The 12,888-nt window shown below is 36.1% G+C and overlaps 1 long non-coding RNA gene across 2 annotated transcripts in view; it reads left to right on the top strand.

The window, feature by feature from the left end:
- The window catches only part of LOC112132016 (uncharacterized), a 44,316-nt gene extending 36,782 nt beyond the window's left edge, over nt 1-7,534 (top strand). Inside the window, exon 6 of one of the 2 annotated variants that reach the window (XR_008522448.2) lies at nt 7,422-7,534. This is a non-coding gene — a long non-coding RNA (uncharacterized LOC112132016). The remainder of the gene's footprint in view (nt 1-7,421) is intronic. The other variant, XR_008522449.2, reaches the window with a different exon arrangement.
- Nucleotides 7,535-12,888: the final 5,354 nt, after the last annotated feature.

Genomic DNA, 12,888 nt, shown 5'->3' with positions numbered 1-12,888 from the left:
TCTAGAAAGCATAGTAGGGGTATGAATTAACTTCCTCTGATTATTTTACCCCACTATACCATGATCTTCTCCGGTCCTTTTATCCCAGGTTACTTCCAGCCCCAGCCTGTTTGTGCTGGGTGCCTTGCTTGACTATTTGGGGTCTTATGCTCCCACAGATCTGCCTGTGGTGTTTGTGCTTGGGAAGTCCAGGTACCTCATGGAAAGGAGTGGAGAAAAGAGACAGAGAGAAAATGAAAGAAAATCAATTTTCATTGTGCTTTGCAAAAGTACAAAATGTCCTTGTAAAGATGGCCTCTTACATATACTCACTATACCCATTTGTGGGCTGGCTAGGACAGGACTTACCGTCTCCTCGGTAAAGACAATGGGGCTCATAAGGGTTAAATAACTTGCTCAAGGTCATGCAATTTGGAAACATTCCAATCCAGTTAAAAGCCTATATCTTCCAAATGCAGCTCCAGGATTCTTTCCATTAGTTCATTCCAACATCTCTATTCTGGGACTATTATCGGTAGTGCCTGAACTTGTCTTTGGGAATTCCCGTCATTCATGCAAGGGTTTCATGAAGTACTTTGATTATGAAAAAAGGAGAAATCTTAAAGCTTTGCTATGATGACAACTAAGAATGTTAACAGCTAATATATTAAAATAAGATGTAAAACTTTAGCAAAGATACGTATCCCCTCACTGTATCTTCTCAAAAGCAGAGTGATTAACACTGTCAGAAGCTTCCCCCATAGCAGACATGAGAAGAATAGTAGGAGTAGGTAGTTATGTTTCTGACAGAATAGGCAAATTTTCTTCTGTGAATTCAGGAGAAAAGGATGAGATTGCTATGGGATCAATATTGGCTTATTTCATTCAGTACAAACAGCATAGAATCTACCAGTGGTAGGGACTAGGGTAGCAGGATGCCTTGAACATGTGCTCAGAACAATTAAATAAATTGTTTTTATGTTGTCAGGTGAATGAGATCAAAGCATTCAGAAAATGCCCATGATTTTCAAGAAAATAAATACTTCATAGTTCATAATAGTTCGAATTAGTTGTTTCAGCAATAAATAAGCCAGCAGCATATTTTCTGAATTTTTTTCTTGTGTAAAGATGGAGTCCCACATCACATTACAATCATTCAGAAATTTTTAAAAATGAAATAAAACAGCAAATCCTATTTCAAAACAATTAAACCCCTCTCTGAGGGAGGTGCCTGGATATATATTTTTTAATGCTCCCTAGGTGATTTGAGCCTGTGGCCACAGTTGAGAAACAGTGGTTTGTAACATCAATGGTCTTGGGTAACCTGCCAAGAAAGCTTCTTTTGGTCATGAAGTTTTATGTGCATCTACTTCAGGGTCAGTGATAATATGCCCTTTCCTCTTTTTCACGGTGGCTCTATTCATAGTCCCTCAGTTTTCTGAAGGGGATCTAAGGTGGACATACCAGCCTGCAGTGTCCCTTGCAATGATAAGTGAAATGTCAGAAGAGTAACGTGAGAGCTGATTCAGGGTCCAAGTCCTGTACAGGCTTCTTATTGCTGGATGACAAGTTACTATGACTGTTTCTTGCTTTTTGCTTGTCTTGTTCCATCATTTTCTTTATCCTTTTTCTCATTTCCCATCTTATTTATTTATTTTTTTATTTGGGTTTCTCAGTTGTGTGTGTGTGTGTGTGTGTGTGTGTGCGTGTGTGTGTTTTCCATTTTCTTTTTTGGGGAAAAATATACTTGCTTGAGGATAAGAAAGGGAGTCTAAAACCAATGCTAATGGGTATCCATTGTAATACCAGCTGATTCTACCATGTTCGCTTTAATTCTTGGTTCAATAATCATTTTTCAAATGGCTTAGATATTTGTATGATTCCCAGCTATTCTAGATGATCACAGCATAACTTAGCTTTTGCTTTAAATGTCATACATGAGGAATACTTGCAAAATATTAATTGGTTAAATTTTAGTGGTTATTTTTCAATAACCATTAATTCATTATCATTTTTTGTTATGAATAGTTCATCTATAATAGTCTCAGTGAAGACCATATCCTATTAATTAATTTAGCTTTCTAAAAACATGATTGATCTGGAATTCCAGGGAAGAAAATTTTTTGAAAGAGATGTCTTATCATTTTAAAAGCCTTTCTTCAGTCTCCATTGTCCAAAAGCAAAGTTATATTGGAGAACAAATTGTACAGTAAATGTTTACATGCTTTCCTTGTGATCTAACATGTATAAATTTAAAACTCATGCACAAACATTATGCACTACAGATGATTAAAAATAAAGAGTCTAGAGAATAATGTGTGATCTTGCTTTCTTTAGTGTATGTATTTGTGTCAATACCAGTGGCTGAGTGGTATACAATTTCACTTTCCTTTAGCTCCACAGTAAACTCAAGATCATTTCTAGACGCTTCCCAGCTTTTCCAGCTCATGTGGAGCTGTAGACGGGGAGGGTAGAATGTTTCTGCTTCAACAGGGATTTTTCCCAATCCACACTGAATGAAATATCCATGTGTCCAACAGTTCATTTATTAATCTTTGTTCTGAGTTCTTGTTACAACTAGAATTTTTAGTTCCTCAGCACAGTCCAGCAAGTCTCATTTCTAATGAAATAACCTTTAACTAAATCCATTTGACTTTCTGTCAGGTAAAAGTTAAGAACACTAAGTTAGTCCTAGACTCTTCTCAAGGAGCCTTCAGACCATTGAGTGAGAAGGATATAAATGATCAATTTCATTAAAGCACAGTAAGTACCATAATAATACAGAAGAGGAAAAGACACATGCTGCTTAGAAGAGTAATAAAAGAACACCCCCAAAATTACACATGATTTCAGCTTTGAAAGATAATTAGCAGTTAGCTAGGAAAAGAAAATGGTGACTGTATGCAAAGACACATTGTCATATTCAGAGATCATGTGGAATTCAGAGTGGTTAGATCAGGACATTTATCAAGAAGCGGTGGGTGGAGGGAGGATTCTGAAAAGTTTAATGAAAGTCTGATCTTGAAGGTTTTTATTCTCTAAGGACTTTGGACTTGATTCTGTCGGTAATAAGGCAGTAAAAGGAAATTTAAAGCAGAAGCGATTTGTGAATATCTGTTTTTTACGAAGTTATTTCTAGCATATGAGGATTAATTAGGAATCAGTAGCAGGTAAAGCAGTACAAAAAAAGAGATGTTCCTAGCCTTGGAGAGAAGATGGAGAAGAGGATTAATGCTTGCCAGATGTTCATGAAATGTAACTGACAGGGCTTTCTATTTGTTGGGCTTAAATTGTGAAGGGGTTTGCTTAGGAGGTTAACTTTGAAGTACCTGAAATCACTAGGGTAATTAACAAATCACTATAAATTCATGCTTGGCGTTTGAGAGAGAGTTAAAGTAACATTGATATACTAGACAAAGTGCAGAGTGGTTAGAATGAAAAGATAAATTAACCAAAGGCAAACTGCAATGGCAGGGTTTTCATTGTCATATTGTAGAAGGTGCTATCTTTGGTAGAATTCTCCACTTTCGCAGTTTAGTAGGATTTCTACAGGTTCAATTGAATGAATTATCTTCTGACTCATCCAATATAAATTATATTTTACATGCCCTTTGAATCTCTGAGAAGAGAGTTGGCTTAATTGGTAGTATATTACCCTTTTTTATTTTTAAAGACATTGAGGTATTAGAACAGTAGTGATATGTTTCTTCATAATAATAACAGTAGTGATTACTAATTACCTTGAAATGTTAACTAGAAGTACAATGCTAAGGGTTATATTTACAATTCTATAAAGTAAGAGCAATTCATAGCCTTATTTTATTACAGATGAAGAAAATGAAGCTTGGAGAGTTTCAAAACTAGGATTCAACTTTGGGTTTCACGTCTCCAAGATCTCACGCTCTACACCAGCGGTTTTGAAATGTTACTGATGCCTAGATCCACCTAGAGATTTTGGCTTAATTGCCTTGAGTGAAACTCAGTCCTAAAAGGTCCCCTGATAATTCTAATTACAGCCAGATACGCACACCACCTTTTCAAACCTTATCACTTCCCTATCTTCTACTTTGGAAGATACCATCACAATCACAATCTCAATGGCTCCCCCTGGAGCTCAATGCAGATAGTGCAGATAGTGCACTGTGGAGTTGCGCAGTGTGGCAGCTGTGCCTAAACACACATTCATCCTCTGGAAAACCCTCAAATCCAAGAGTTTTAATAAGTATAATTAACTTAAAGCCCTTCTTTATAGTAAAAAAATGAGAGTCTGGAAAAATTTTCTAACTTATTAGGATTATGTGATAGTTTTTATCATATTGTTTTTATATTTATCAAGAAAAGATATAATCAATGTATTTGACTGAATATAGGTATAACCAATAAAAAATCACAGATTGAGAATATTTTAATTTTTGAAATGGAGGGCAATGTCATGATGTGACTATTCATAGCTATTTTGTTGGAGGACGATAGAAATGATACAACCATGAAATGAGGGGCATTAGAATGAACTGCCGATCTCAAAACGTGCAGTTTTCTCACTGCTTTGGAAAACCTCTGGCTTTATTGACTCGTGTGAGGACTTCACAGAGCTCCTGACCAACTAGAATGGAAGGAGAGCAATACAAACATTTGTTCTTAGGGAAAGAGAATGGGCATTGGAGATAGATCAGTCTACTCTCATACTTCACTAGCTGTGTGATCTTAGGTCAAATCATTAACAACTCTGAATTTTGGTTTGCTTTTCTATAAAAAGAGGTGGTAATGAACTTATAAATGTGAAAGTACCTGAACCAGAACCTTGTTACTGATTTTTTTTCTCCACATTGGCTTCAGCTGAAAGACAGTGGTAGGGAAAGCAGGAAGCTCCAGGGAATGGCAAGGTGGTGGTGGTAAATCAAAGAGAAGGTGAAAATGAGGTGGGCTAGAAATGGAACAGTTACAAGAACAGACACACACAATCAATTCCACTTGCTTGCAAAGGAAAAACCACCATTGTGACGCAGCAGCCTCTTATCCATCCAGGGATAATTCAGCTTGCCATGCTTTTGGCAGTATGGGCTGGATACTGTGTAGGGTCCCCTCACAAAGAGCACAGGCTACAGTCACTTCATTTTCTAATGCTGCTGCCTGAGTTTTCATTTAATTAAGAAGGCTGACCTTTAGAATGACAGTTTATTTATTTTTTCTTCCTTTAGCTAGTTTACTATGATCCTAATGCAAGCTGAAAATCTGATAGTAAAGAGGCCCAAGGTTTCACTGATAAGGCTAACGTGTTGTTTCTGTATTTACAGAAAAAATATTAATAGGCATATTTATAGATGCATAAGCCAAAATCCCTTTCAGGTAAATCTGACCTTAAGTTGGTGGGAACAGTAGGAAAGGAAAGATAAGCCCTGGAGGAGTATATATCAAAAAGACATCCCATATACCAAATAACTGAGGCCCTAACAACACATGTCCTTGTAATTAGCTATATTAAAAGCATATAAAGTTAGATTCTTACTCAATCCTCTAAACCTCTGGATGTGGAGAAGTAGCTACTTAAAGCCTCTGTTGTGCACAGCGTCTGTGGTGCTCTCTAGACAGAATGGCCAAATGAACCAGGGAGAAAGGGAAGAGTGACCCGTTATGGTGAATGCCATGGGCCCGCAGCCCTGCATGCTCTATCTTTGCCCATGGTTGATGATGTTGTCCTTTGTGCTCTATAGTATTAGCAAGCAGGTGGGGACCCTCAAGCACTGGCAGAGTCTAGAGAATAATGTGTCATTTGCTGTGCCCTGGATTTATCCACAAACTCCCATGAGCTAGTGTCTACTTAGAGAGTTTGCGAGATCTGCCCCGACCCTAAGTATAGCAGCCATAACTGTTATGCTTGTGTTCTTTCTTCTTGGGTGACGTTTTCTCTTTCTGTTAGGGAATACTTTTTGTTGGCTCTTCACGGAGACTGTTCACATGAATGGAATTCTGAATGGAGATTCTATTACTAAACTAGAGCTAACTCTGACTGTTCCTGACTGTGTCTGCTGACTAAGGAGTGCCCCATTGTCATTAAGTGCTTGGCCTCACACTAGGATCACTCATTCGGATGATGGTGATGATTTTTTTTTTTTTTTTTTTTTGGACACTGAGGGTAGCAGTGAGTCTTTTCCCAGCTTCGCCCCATTGGTAAGCAACCAGGTATCATTGGTTTATTGACAGATTAAACAAAATAATACCAGGACTATTATAACTAACCCTTGGGTCCAGAGAAATTCTGAAGTTTGTGGTTCCCCCACTGTGAGTGCCTTTAATCCTATACCCTGACAGCAACAAGCAAGTATTGAAGGCAGAGTAGCAGATTTCAATTCTCTTCTCTTAAAGGTTTGCCAAACATCATTAAATACAAAATAGAGCAAATAAACAAATAAGCTGTGACTGGGATTTTAGGATGAACACTCCTAGGTAAGTTCTATACCACATTATTATGTCCCCTAGTTTTTTTCTGATAGTGTTAGTACAAATGGCAAATTAACATTACTTTACATAACATACCTGGTATAATATACCAGGTATATTTCCACTGAATGAAAAGAGAATAGTTCTTATGTTGCTAATCTAGCAGCCTTGCTCCAGGTACCAATATCACTTTAAATGAAGAAAAGGTCAAAGAACAATGAGGCAGGAAGTACTGCTGCACTTACAGCATCTCCTGCTATCTTCCCGGCAGTCTTCCCATCTTTGGATATTTTCAACCCATTATAAATGAGTTCACTGGAGGTCGAGTGATTTGCCACATACCTGAATGAACTGTAGAAAAGAAGTGCTATAAAATTTTTTGCATACCCATTGGTACTCACTCCTACACACACAAATACACACACACACAAATAAATGTATATGCTCTTATTTTAACATAACCAAGATTTAAAAGCTGTTTGTCATCTTTAAGCTCTACTATATAATAGATTTCAACTTAGCTCATTATATACCTTATGCAAAATTCGGGGCCAAACAGCAGGTTTTATAGCATGCTAGTTATTTCCTCTAACAGAAGTGGTAGGAAAGAGTCCAGCTATTTTAATTTGAGCTGGCATGGTATTTAAATGTGTTCTTATACAGGATAATAGCAGTCATTGCACAAATCACAGTAGAAATATAATTCATCTATAAAGAGAATGCAAGGTGGAGGGTCATATGACCTTTACAAGGACCTGTGTGGAAAATCCTTTCCTAGCTTTAGATTCTATTTTTAGTAGGACAGATATTCTTTGACAAAAGGTTTTTTCCTGTCTTATTTTTTTTCAGATATTAACAACATCTGCAATATTTCCTCCAGTTGATGTTATCATCCATATGGCAGATTTAACATCATGCCTGTCAGTTTTCTAAATCTTCCCAGGGAAAAGCAGTTTTGCAGTCACCTCCTTATGTATCATTCTAGCTCTTATTTCTTTTTCCAGATAAAAGGCCTGTGAAGCTAAATGAAACTAGAAGCTATAACTGTTATCCAGAGCTGGTGACACTGGACTTCTCTCCAGGGAACCAACTGCATCTATTTAAAATAAACTTTCAGGTGAGCATTTGGGAAATCTTTACTAAATAGAAGGGCTATTGATAGAATGCAGTAGTCTCTACAATAGAACATTGACCTTGACTATGCTGGACAACTTTGAGGTTTTTGCAGCATTATAAATGAGGGTCCAATAACCTAATACGGATATCCAGTAAAATACTCTTCTTCAGTATCCATATGGTTGTCAAACTAATACTAGACAGGGGAGAGGAAAAACTGCTAATGATGAGTCCCTTTTTCTTCCTTGGTAACGGCTGCAAGTGAGCTTGATGTGTAGATGGGCATAAGGCTAGGAAATCTAAGTCCAAAATAAATTTTCTTTGATTAATTTTTTAACAAATTATAAATATTAATTACTCATTTATAAACACAAACATTCCATTTTCTATCTCTACTTTTCCCTATTTCTTATTGTATTGAAATAAAAAGAAATGAAACTAGCTTCATCTCTTAACACGTGCCTGCTCCTCTTGGGGCAGTGGGGGAAGAGACAGAGAAGCAAAAACCAGTTGTGTAATATGAAGTGTGGCAATATGATGGGAGATCTAACTCAGGGTGTGGTGACAAGGAGAAAGCAAGGGGTGTGGTCAAAGGTAGATACAAATAAAAAAGGTCATAGGATGGAACGGAGCAGAAAATGTGGTGCTGGCTCTTTTTTCTTGCAAATCTGTATCAAATGATTGGCAGGTGCTGTCTATAACGTTGTGTTATAAAGAGCCATAAACCCACTCATGGGCCTTACAAAGGCTAGAAGCATTTGTTTCCACAGCACTCAATTGGCATTGGCATTGGCATTGTACCACTGAGGTCATATTGTGTGGTGTGTTTGGCTGCCTATCTTCCCCTGTAGGCCACTGGAGTGAATGGTCTTTGAGTTATTCAACTCTATTTTCTCAAAGCTAGCAGAGAGCCTGGCACATAATAATCACCTAAAAATGTTTGTTAAATGTGTATTTGGAACCTGAGTCAAAATGAATCGTAGTGGTCTTGTCTTTGATAATAAGGGTTTTGCATGAATGGACAGGGAATATGGGAAGAAATTATACTTCCTGTTCAATGTAAGGAAATAGAAATAAAACATTAAAAAGAAAGCACAATAATTGGTGCAGAAAGAGAGAGAGGAAAAGAGGACACCCAGGAGAATAGAGACATCACTTCTTGAGGGTGCAATTTGAGAAGAAACAGCTTCAAGGAGACAATGATAGAAGCGAGATCCTGAAGCTCCTAATGGCAAGAAAATTTGAGGCACATTTTACAAATGTGTGGCTGTCAGTTGCAAAGGACAAAAACACCTGTTTAAATATCCACAGCTACATAGGATAGCCATGTAAATAAGCCATAGTGCCATTTACGAAATTGTTCTATCCAAAAGTACTTAAATTTGAGTTTATTAAAAATACAGAAGATAGAGAAACACATTATCAGATACTGCAAGGAAAAAGAAAACTTTTAATGTGAATCCCTTTAAAAGACAACTAAGTCAGTTGTTTTCAACAAATTTTTAAAGGAGGGGAAAAAAAAGGTGGAGGGGCCCTATTCTCAATTAAAGGATATTCCAAGGACATAACATGTAGAATTTATTTCGATCCTCATTTGAAGAAATCAGCTTCAAAAAGACATTTTGCAAAAAATACAGGGAAATTTGAATATGGATTAGAAATGAAACAGTGTCAAGGAATTACTGCTAATGTTTGTTGATTGTGATAATGGCACTGTAATTATATAAGAAAATATTCCTCTATTTTAGAGAAATATACTGAAATACACAGGAGTGAAATGACATGATGTCGGATATTTTAAAATATTTCAGGCCTAGGGAGAAAGAAAAAAAATTGAAAAAAAGAAAGATTGGGCAAGAGTAGCAAACCTAAATAATTATTATTACATCTAGGTGATGAATCTATGGTGTTTCTATATTCCTCTCTCTACTTTTGTGTATGTCTGATTTTTTTAAGTAAAAGTACCTTTAACATTATATATATTAGCATATATTTTATGTTATAAATAAATGGAGAACCATTGTTATGTTTTGTGCAATCTGTTCACCCCTGGATATAGACTATTTACTGTGAACAGACATCCTTAAAGTATATATTTATGATGTAAATTTAAGTTAATATGTACTACTTTCTTAAATCTTCTTCAGACATAGGGACTACCAATAAGGTCCATTTTTTCTTATGCTAGTTAAATGAAAACCTTGATTTGGCTGTAACTGTAAAAATTCGACTGTATGTTTCACAACTGACTGATGTGATAAAAGAAAAATAATACATTTGTTACTTCTGAGTGAAGTAAGATGAGATATCTTTCTGAAGGGTCTTTCAGTGTATCAAAAGGCCTATTTGCCTCACTAGTGGCTCCTTGGGTTGATTTCTGAAAACAAACAAACACAAACATACCTCTGTGACACAAGTAAGATAATGTAAATTCTAGGAATGATTAACGTGATAGTTGGTCTGAAATCCATTATCACAAATCACAGAAGACAAATTGAGAAAGCTATAACAGAGCATGCCAATTTTGACATTGGAGGTAGAAGCCATAGATTAAGATAGGAAATAAGAGCATTTGGAAGATGCTGAACACACCGTATTACCCAGAGTTTTCTGCTCTGGATGTCTAAGGGGTCATAGTAAGGCCTTGAACACAGGGAGTAAATCATTGAGGTAAAGGTGGTAGAGAACTTGGTTAGCTAGGATATAACTGCGGATGAAAGTCAAAATAAAATAAATTACATTTTTTCACTCCCACTTCCCATCTTTCCTCTGAAAACATTTTAAATGAAAATATGTCTATATCAGGAAGTTAGCATTTGAAGTAAGGGAAAATAGGGATTGTGGTTCTTAGACATAGCTCTGCATTTTCGCAAATAGGAGCTCAGTGGTTACACAGAAATGCATCCCTGAAAAGCAAAGTGGGTGCCCACGGAATTGTCATGGTTCCTCTTTCCTCTCGCCCCACTAGGGCTTTGAAGAGGGAGGCCTTGACTGTTAAGAGGAAAACATGAAGAGAAAAACTGAATGGCTCTATGTGTAGACATCCTTTCATTCAGAAATATATTAATAACATTTAGGGTCCAAAAAATACAAAAGGAAACAAAATTACTTTTATTATGTTATAGAAATTGTTTGAAGACTCATAAAATGGAGAGATTTGAATTAGATACCTACAGTTTTTATAATGTATGTTTGGTTATGCATAGGAGAGTGGGCGGAGGTAGATATAAGGAGAGTGTCTGGAAAGGGAAAATTGAAATTGGATCCACGTATTTTAAATTGCAGTGCCATATTTTTAACCACTTCAGTTTTTTCCTCCAATTGTGTCAGTATTTATGTATTTGCTTCTATGTATACTCAGAACAATTTTAAAGTAATTTTGCTATTTTATCTCCTTTCCATATTAAAAAATTCCCCTCATTTCCCGAAACACAGATTTGAATGAACGTGAAACCGTAATAAATCATTATTTGGATTTTTCTAATATAAAAATATTTTAATTTGCTCATTTTAACATTTTTATTTCTTGGCTTTTAAGAAATTTTATTTCCTTCGTTATATAACACTGCTTTTCATTGCCTCCTTTTAAATGATGAAGTTATAAAGCTTTCATTTTGGTTCAGAAAATCACAGCTCTACTGAAAGCAATCTAAACCATATTACCTCATTATAACTAATTTAACCTTTTAACATTATAGACCAAGGGAGACCAAATGCCAAAATAAATTCTTCCTTTTCTGGAGAGAAGTTGATGGCATGCCTTCCTAGTACGTACTCAGGATAGAAAAAGATGACTAATATAGTATTCTGGACTGATTTCAGATCATGAGTTTTATTAACAGAATAAAGGTGTACTAAGTTCTGCCTATATTAGCAGACCTGAATTTGGTGTCGTAAAATATATTAAGGGAATAGCCAATGGACTTTGCCTAAAGTAGTTGTTCATTTGAGAAAAGAAAGTCTGTTTGTATGGAATGTAACACAAAGCGATGTCAACAATAACAATAAGGCAGCTCAGTTTTTAGGTGCAGGGTGGGAAAGTTCTATGTTGTGTCTGAAATGGTCAGGTAAGCAGTAGACTTGAACTGTCTCAGTAAGAAAAGATAAGTTTTGTATAAATGTCCTGAATAACATTTTAGGTTGAAAGAATACTATGAATAAGGACAGGGTAATAAGAATGTAGATGACAGGTTTGGAAGGCTGTTTCGGTTAGTAACCTTGGAGCAGAGGATTCAAGTACATGGATATAGGGGAAGAGAGCAGGGTATTGGAACATTGGAAAGAGGCAGTGTCCGGCTGTGGAAGGTGGACACTGAACTTTATTCTATAGATAGTGCCGAACCTCTAAGGGCTTTACAGAAGCAATTCCAGTCCACTGCTTGCCTGATCATTTTAGACACAACATAGGACTTGCTGTCCTGTGCCTAAAATTGGTTTATGTGAAGCAGTTTTCAGAAATACTAATCTGGCAATATTTTTCAGATTTCTTTGGAAAGGGAAGAAAAATTCAGTGAGGAAAGGATTCAATAACACAAGCATAATAGATACTAACCAAAAATAGCATAGGGAAGTAGAAAAGATAAAAATTCTAAACCGTGATTTTGAATTTTCAGTTCAAGACAAAACAGATAGCTACCTTATGAGCTTTGTCAGCTATTTTTAAAGGTAGCATCCTTCTTTTCTTTCTGCCAGTTTCCTGTTTATATTCTGACCTGAGAGTCTGATAGATAATGTATTTTGGGATTTTTCTCTCTGCCTTTCATCCTTATTACAAAGCACTGTCCCAGTGATGTTTGTGATGCCCATAAAACTCTTAGCCAAACCAAGGACAAAGAATTTGACTCAGATAATGAAAAATAGACCTGTCTATCTGAATGTGACAAAGTATTCCATTTTTAGTGGTCTTTGAACCTATTGGGAAACCCATATTATAATTTATTTCCAAAAGATTGGAAGTTCAAGAGTTCTAAAGTCAGACTACCTTTGTCCAATGTCAGATTTACCCTATTTTATTCTAACACCGGAATGACAAAAATACATTATGAACATTGTATGAGATAGCATATTCTTCATATGGTGAGATGCACATATTGAGTACTCAGTAAGTTTCAGGAATTACTAACTTTCAGAAATTTTTGTTTACTTTTATGTAGTCATTTTGCTTTGTATATAAATGCAGCTACAGTTCATGATGATTATATAATTATTGATGACCATATTCAGTTTTGGTTTATAAATTATTTAATTTTTTTATCATACTTTAAGTTCTAGGGTACATGTGCACAATGTGCAGGTTTGTTACATACGTATACATGTGCCATGTTGGTGTGCTGCACCCATTAACTCATTTACATT

The sequence above is a fragment of the Pongo abelii genome, chromosome 12, assembly GCF_028885655.2.
Source record: "Pongo abelii isolate AG06213 chromosome 12, NHGRI_mPonAbe1-v2.0_pri, whole genome shotgun sequence".
NCBI lineage: Eukaryota > Metazoa > Chordata > Mammalia > Primates > Hominidae > Pongo > Pongo abelii.
This window is presented reverse-complemented; position numbering and strand designations above follow the sequence as displayed.